This window comes from Pezoporus flaviventris, unplaced genomic scaffold (assembly GCF_033815535.1).
Source record: "Pezoporus flaviventris isolate CSIRO_AGI_PZ_B2104156 unplaced genomic scaffold, CSIRO_AGI_Pfla_v1 ptg000015l, whole genome shotgun sequence".
NCBI lineage: Eukaryota > Metazoa > Chordata > Aves > Psittaciformes > Psittacidae > Pezoporus > Pezoporus flaviventris.
The window spans coordinates 20,131,708-20,138,816 of record NW_026892563.1 but is presented as its reverse complement, the minus strand read 5'-3'; positions in this window follow the sequence as shown (position 1 = coordinate 20,138,816).

Here is a 7,109-nt window from a genome sequence, read left to right as displayed (position 1 = left end):
TGGAGCTAAGCACTGATATTGTGCAAAACTATTGTGAGAGACTGGAGTAAAGTCTCAACAGTAGAGAGTACTGTTTCATATGATGACCCTTTAATCTCAGTAACCCAATAAATACATGTGCTATGGGTGAAACCACAAAACACAGGTAAATCTAAGTGTACCTGGCCACTGGCTGTTTAGGCACATCTGGCTTCTACTTGAACAAAACTGGATGTGCTGATGTCACACCTGGATTTCCTACATTTTGTAGTTTCGTTTCTGTATCTCTGTAAGATTTCCTCCTAGATAAGCAAAACTCATTAAAAGCACATTATCTTTTCATCCCCCAACTGCTTGTTGTCCAACTGCTAATTCTTCAATCTTAATGGAATTGTTCTTGTAAAATTGTAGATAAAGTAGTAATGAAATGCTACATTTTAGAAAGGAAGTGTAACAAGGAATAAAATTATTCCTCTCTTGAGACTGGATATTTGAAGTCATGCACTATCTTCATTTTACTCATAACATTAAATTCATTATATTTCATTTCTTTCAGGTAATTTATCAGTACTGTGCAGCTGGTATCCTCTCCAAAACACAGTTAATCCACAAATAATTTCCAGTTTTACTTTTTTTTTTGTCTTTTTTGTTTGGTTTTGTTGGTGTTTGTGTTTTGCTCTGTTTTTCACAAATAGAAACCTAATAACATGTTCTAGAGATGAAAATTTTATTGTTCTCAAAGTGTAATGGATTAACGACTAGTCCTTCAACTGGAGGCTCATTAAATCTGGAGTTCCTCAAGGGTGGGTCCTGGGACATGTTCTGCTTAATGCCTTTGCTCGTGATACAGAAGAGGCGAAGGCATGTGCCACCATAAAGTTGGTTGACAACTCCAAGCTGGGGGTAATAGATTATATGCTCCAAGAACAGGCCCAGGGGAACTGGCCAACAGGAACTTCATAAAATTCAGCCAGGACAAATGCAAAGTCCTGCACCTGAGACAGTATAAACCACTACAATGGTACAGGCTAGGGACTGGGTAGAGTCTGAAAAGGCACAAGGGGGTCCTTGTGAACAGGAAGCTAGACATGAATTACCTGTGCATCATTTGTAAAGGCAGCCAACAGCAGCCTGGGCTGTATTAAGAGGAGCACAGCCAGCAGATCAAGGAATATGATTATTCCTCTTTAATGTGGAATACCACATTCAGTTTTGTGTTCACTCCCCTATATATGAACATAGCAGTGAACTGGAGCAAGTTCAACAGATAGTCAGGGCTGCAGCACTTGTTCAGTGCAGAAAGGCTAGTTAGCTTGAAGAAGAGACTGCTGCAGGGGAACCCACTAGCCAACCTCTCAGCACTTACAGGGAGTTCACCAAAGAGATATGGAGTTCTTCACTGTGGTGCATGGTGGGACAATGTCAGTCACTGGTCATAAATTGAAACGGGAAATTCTGAAACCTTATAAGGAAAAAAAGAAAATAAACTCCATAAGGAATATATTTTCCCTGCTGATAGTTTAGGCAGACTCTGGTTTTGGAAATTTACGAGACTTGACTGACAACATCCTGAATTTCAATTCAATTTGAGCCTGCTTTGGACAGGAGTTTGAATGAGACACTTTCTGAGGTCCTTTCCAACTTAATTGTTTTTGTAATTCTACATATAAATATTTAAATTTCTCAACCCAGAACCACCTAATACTGGAATGTCCGTAGGTAACTCAGTTTTATTCATTGTAGTTTTCTTAGGAGTAGAAATTTTGCTCCAGAGGAAGTATTATCTAAGCATTTAGCTATGTGTAGTTTGAAAAGTTTCTAGTGTAGGATATTATATACATAGTTGACTCCTCAAATCTGTTTTTTTTTTTGAGTAGTTTTGTTGAAAGTATTATTACTGTAGGTGGGAGAGAAATGAAATTATTTTAATGAACACCAACAGAATGACATTAATGTTACCAAGAAAAATCTAGACCTCTCAGGAGAGCAGGTCAAGTGTGACTAGGTAAGACAGGCCACTTAAAGGAAAAGAGTATCTTCAAGCGTCTGTCTTGAAGTGTAAAAGCAACAAAGAATGTAAGGAGGTCCCTCATTTCAAAGATTGAAAGACTAGGGGAATTAGCTGTTATTTAACTTAATATTACATTAGTTTATTTTATAGAAGCCAAATATTCTTCATGTTAGTCTTACATGTGCACAGACTATTAATTACAAATACATTAGTAGTGTTCCATAAATACACCGTGAAAGGCAAAGCTGACTGAAATATACTTTAAGAAAGTAGAATAAGCCTGAAAATAATGTGCAATTAATGTTGATTAAGAATCAACCCTGTATTTTTGAAAATAAAACAATCCATCATGATAAAAAGAGGATATCACATATTTTTTTTGAATATGACACTGGGCTTTTTGTTTTTCTTTTGCTTTTTTGAATTATTAAGTATATTTACTGAAGTAGATAAATGCCAACAGCTATATGAAGACATATGTTATAACTGAAAAAGCATGCCTTTTTTTGCATGTTTTCAGGGTAGATATACTTTCATTTTAGCATGCAGTGCATATAATCAGAGAAGACAAGTCAGCTGAGTTGGGCCAAAAGTTAGAAAACCTTAATTGGCTGGCAGTCCAGGAAAACAAATATACAAATCAACTTTATCACTTGGAATTTTCATTATCATCACATGAAGTATGATAGGCATATTACTGTTGCTTAAAAGTGATAAATCTTTATCCTGTTTCAGGCATGTTGCACTGACACTAAGCCAAGAAATTCTTAATTTCCGCTTCATGCACCTTTAACTCTTTCAGTCATTCTTTTTCTTTTGATTTGATATCATGCATTATTTACCCAGACATATTATTATTACCCTGGATCAAGCCTATGTTACTCCTTGCCCTTGCAATGTCCATAAATCTTTTCCTTATCTTCTTTTATATTTATCTTTCTTCCCTTCATATATCTGTTTGGGCCCTCTCTCCGTTTGCATTCTTTATTCTGTTCTCTCTGCTTTGCTATACCTCTAACCATTTACCCTTTCTTTCCTTTGGGCAGAGACCTCAAACATTTGCACAGTTCTCTATTTGGGGGGAGACAGGTAATTCCCTTTACTACTTAGCACACATAAACTTATTTTCAGGAAAAATTTCCAACAAAAGTTGTGTGTTTCATTTGTACATCTCCAAGGTCACTTTTCTAGTGGAATTCCTCTTTATTTGAAAGAGCTGCAAGCAATATCCTGAAAAAAATAACGCTCCTGATGTCTGTTTCCTAACCAGCAGCTATACAAACAACCATTAGCTATTTGCAATTCAAGGACAATATCTGTACAGTAAGGTATTTATGTGGGTAGATTGCCTTTCAGAAGTCCCTGAAAATTTGAGACATGGAGATACATCTGTAGTCCTGAGACAAAGGCTACCTCAAAGTGGAGGAAAAGTTTAATATAACTCTTTTGTGGGTAGGAGGAGCTTCCTCCCACAGCTGACATGGGCAAATTCACTCAGCCATCCCTCTGACTGGATGTGCTGCTGCGTGCCTTTTGAGGCTTCTTGTCACCAGCTCTGACTCAGCCATAGCTAGCAACTTCAGACACTGAAAAGACTTGTGCTACTGCCACTAGACATAAGGATGATACTGGTTTGACTCCTGTGATTCCTTTCTAGCCTCTCTACAGATAGATTGCTTTAAGTGCATTTATTCAATTAATTTCTGTGGCATATTTTTTAACTCTTTTTGAAGTACAAAGACCATAAAAAATAAATCAGTTATAGGAAGTGGTCTCTTCTAGCTTTTCAAAACAAGAGGATGATATTCTTGGTGACTCAAGGTCATTAATATATTTCTTAACAAAGTAAAAAATAATAATCAACACAGATTTTCCTCCTTAATTGCATTCCTCACATAGTTTGTGGATTTCTTCCCTATCTTTGGCAACAATTAAAAAGATAATAACCATTTTACACACATGTCCCCATGTGCAATTTCACCAACAAATGAAGGAGCTCATTAATGTAACATAGAGACATGGCTGTGTGGTTTTTTTTTTTTTTTTAAATACTTCTCAAAGCTCTCAAACTTATCCTTTCCCTTAAATTATTTTGTCAGAGATATTTAGCCCAGGTGTCAGTTCATTTTTGTAAATGCCATCTATTACACAAATTAAACCCACTCGGTAAATTATAGTCTTTGCTGCTGTGAATGTGTCACTCCCTGCACCTGCATCAGCTTCTTGGAATGTAGTCATATTCAGCTGACATGATACCCATGATTATGCATCATATCTGTCAGTAAAAGTAAATAAAACTTGAAATATTTCATTGCAGTTGATTTCCGACAACACTAGCTAGGTCAATTTTTAATCCTAACCTCATTGCTCCTTGGCAAACATTTTGCGTGGAAATAACAAGACCCTTGCCCTTTCTCTTCAGTAGCCATATTAAAAACAGTCTATTGCCTTCTTTCATAGTTACTCTTGGCATCCTATCATAAAAATCTTTCTCTCAATCTAAGACATATTTCAGATGATTCAAAGGAAGAAGGGAATACAAAACTGGAAGTTGGCCAATGGGAAAGCCTATTTGTTTCACTAGCCTGATGAGCATTAATATGAGTTATTTAAGACTAAACTCAAATACGTACCTGAAGAATGATCTAATAAACCTTTAAAAATGTCACCTTGTAGCCAACCTAATTTATTGTCACTAAGTAAATGATGTAATACAGGCCAGATTCTTAACAGCTAGCACAATGATTTGAACATCCATTAAACAGCGATTTAACTGATGCTTACCACCACTTATACATGGATGATATGTGTTATTTATTGCATTTTTATGAGGTTACATAACATTGAGTTCATGGGGTGTAGTTAATGATAGAACAAAGCACAAGAGAATGCAACATAAAATCTGTTCCACAGATGTTTGATCTTGCATTTCTGAGTTAGCATGGGTTTTTATGCATGTGTAGAGGGAGATGACAGTTTCAAAGAAAGACAATCATGTATCAGCAGTTTACCACAAATAGTGGGGTAACAATTCCACTGTAGCATTCTGTTAAAGACAAATTATGACAAGTTAGTTCATAATTAAAACCTTCCACTGACTAATTGTAGGTGAAGCTAGTGTCATCTCTTCTTTTTAAGGTCATCTGACACTACCCAACAAAAGACACCACTTTCATCTAAAGAATCTTACCAAACCATTTGAAAAGACATTTCCATAGCAGGTTTCTGAATGCCTTGGGAAATGCAAACCCTATGATACAATTTTTTGTCAGAAATACATTGTGTTTCTCCCTTGTTAATCCACTCCCTTCCCTGAAAGCTCAAACTCCTCAGGGCTTTGTAACAGAATTGTGAAATGACAAAGGAAGATAAGCTATTTGTCAAACACACATACATTCTACTAACCCCTAAAAATGCCACATTATGGTAAAGACATGTATTTTTTAAAGTTTTTTCATGCTCAGGAAAAGCTTTAAGAATGTTTTTACTGCTGTTCTGTGTGGTGTTCGGGCACTGAGCCACAACTGAATCATAGGCTCATCCATTTTTCAAGTTTCTCTATCACTTGTTTTAACAGGGTGATATTAAATGAATTTTAGAAAGACAAGAATTTTTTTAGAAGATCTGGAACTGCAGATAGAATATGGTGTGGAAAGACCAGAAGTAAGAGTTGACATTAAGGAGGGAAAAAAAACAGGCTGACTAATAAGAGGAAAAATAGAAAACAGAGCTTGTAATGGAGACAGAAACTGGGATGTGGGCAAGTAACAATTAGTGTATTGGGAGAAACTGAGATTCAAGAAGACTTAAACTGAGAACAAATTTGGGAACAGGGAACAAATGAGCTATATATCAAAGATTTAAAGGGAGAGAAGAAAGGTAACTAAGAGCTGGGGTTAGTAAATTGGTACTGTGATTGGTTAGTCTAGGATTTTTCAGGCTATGAGGCTGTAAGAAAAAATGTTTACATCTTAGATTCTGGAATAACTTTTGTCTGAATTGAATTTGCTTCAAAATATCTAATTATATGGTATTGTAAAACACATTTTAAAGTTTCTATAGGCAATTTTTTTCAATGCCCTACTACTACAACAGCCTTGTAAGCCTCACCTCTGTTTTGGCCAGGGAAACAAAATCCTGAGATTTCAGGAAACACTAGTAACTAGTTTGTGGCTTGTTGAAGAGCTAGCAGGAAGCAAGGGGAAGATCTTCATGCAACAGTCCATATGGCAAAAAACTGTGAAGCTGTAATTCTTATAGCACCACCACTTCAGGATAGGCAGGTTTCCATCACACATTTGGATTCTGGTAAACAGGAAGAGTATGGCAGAACATTGCTTGAAAAGTTCAACCTAATAACGGGAGGAGTGGAGCCTGGATAACAAGAATTTCCTTTTGGCAGTCATCCCAGCACCTGAGCTTACTGCCTGATTACATACCTCATAATGAAAGTTACTCCAGATCTGAAGAAAGGACTGCAGAATTCAGTAAAGAATTCTAAGACTTAGCCTTCAGTTGTGTTTCTTCTTTCAAACTTTAGATATTGTCACCCTTATACAGTGAGCCACATTTGCTGATGACTGTTGCTCTCTTTGCTACCTGTTTGCTCTTTCTAATCCTCTTCTATATTGCTTTTAGAGATACTGCAAAAAATTAGTGACTGTTTTCTGGGAGTTACAGAGACTGCAGAAGACAGATCAAAAGGCTGCAGGTATGTCATATAAACCACCTTCTAATAGGTTAGTTTAAAGTCATTCTATTAGGTTAATAGACCAAACAATTTGGGTAACTCAGTTATATGTCAATGGTTAGATGTTAAACTTCAGGAAACCACCTATATTTTTGTGCTATTGACATTAGTTAAAAATTAATCCCTGGACATTTTACCAAAATGATGTCTCATATTTTCACATTTTAATATAGAGCTTCTTGGAACTGGTTCTGAGAATTTCAATGTTAAAATAATTCCAAACTAATCAAGAAATGGAAGCAACAACAACTGATTCATACCCAGTTGTAAAACCTCACATTTCTCTCAAATTGACCAAAATAAATTTGCACAATATATTTGACAAATAATTTCAAGAGTATGTACACTGCAGAAGCCTCATTCTGCACA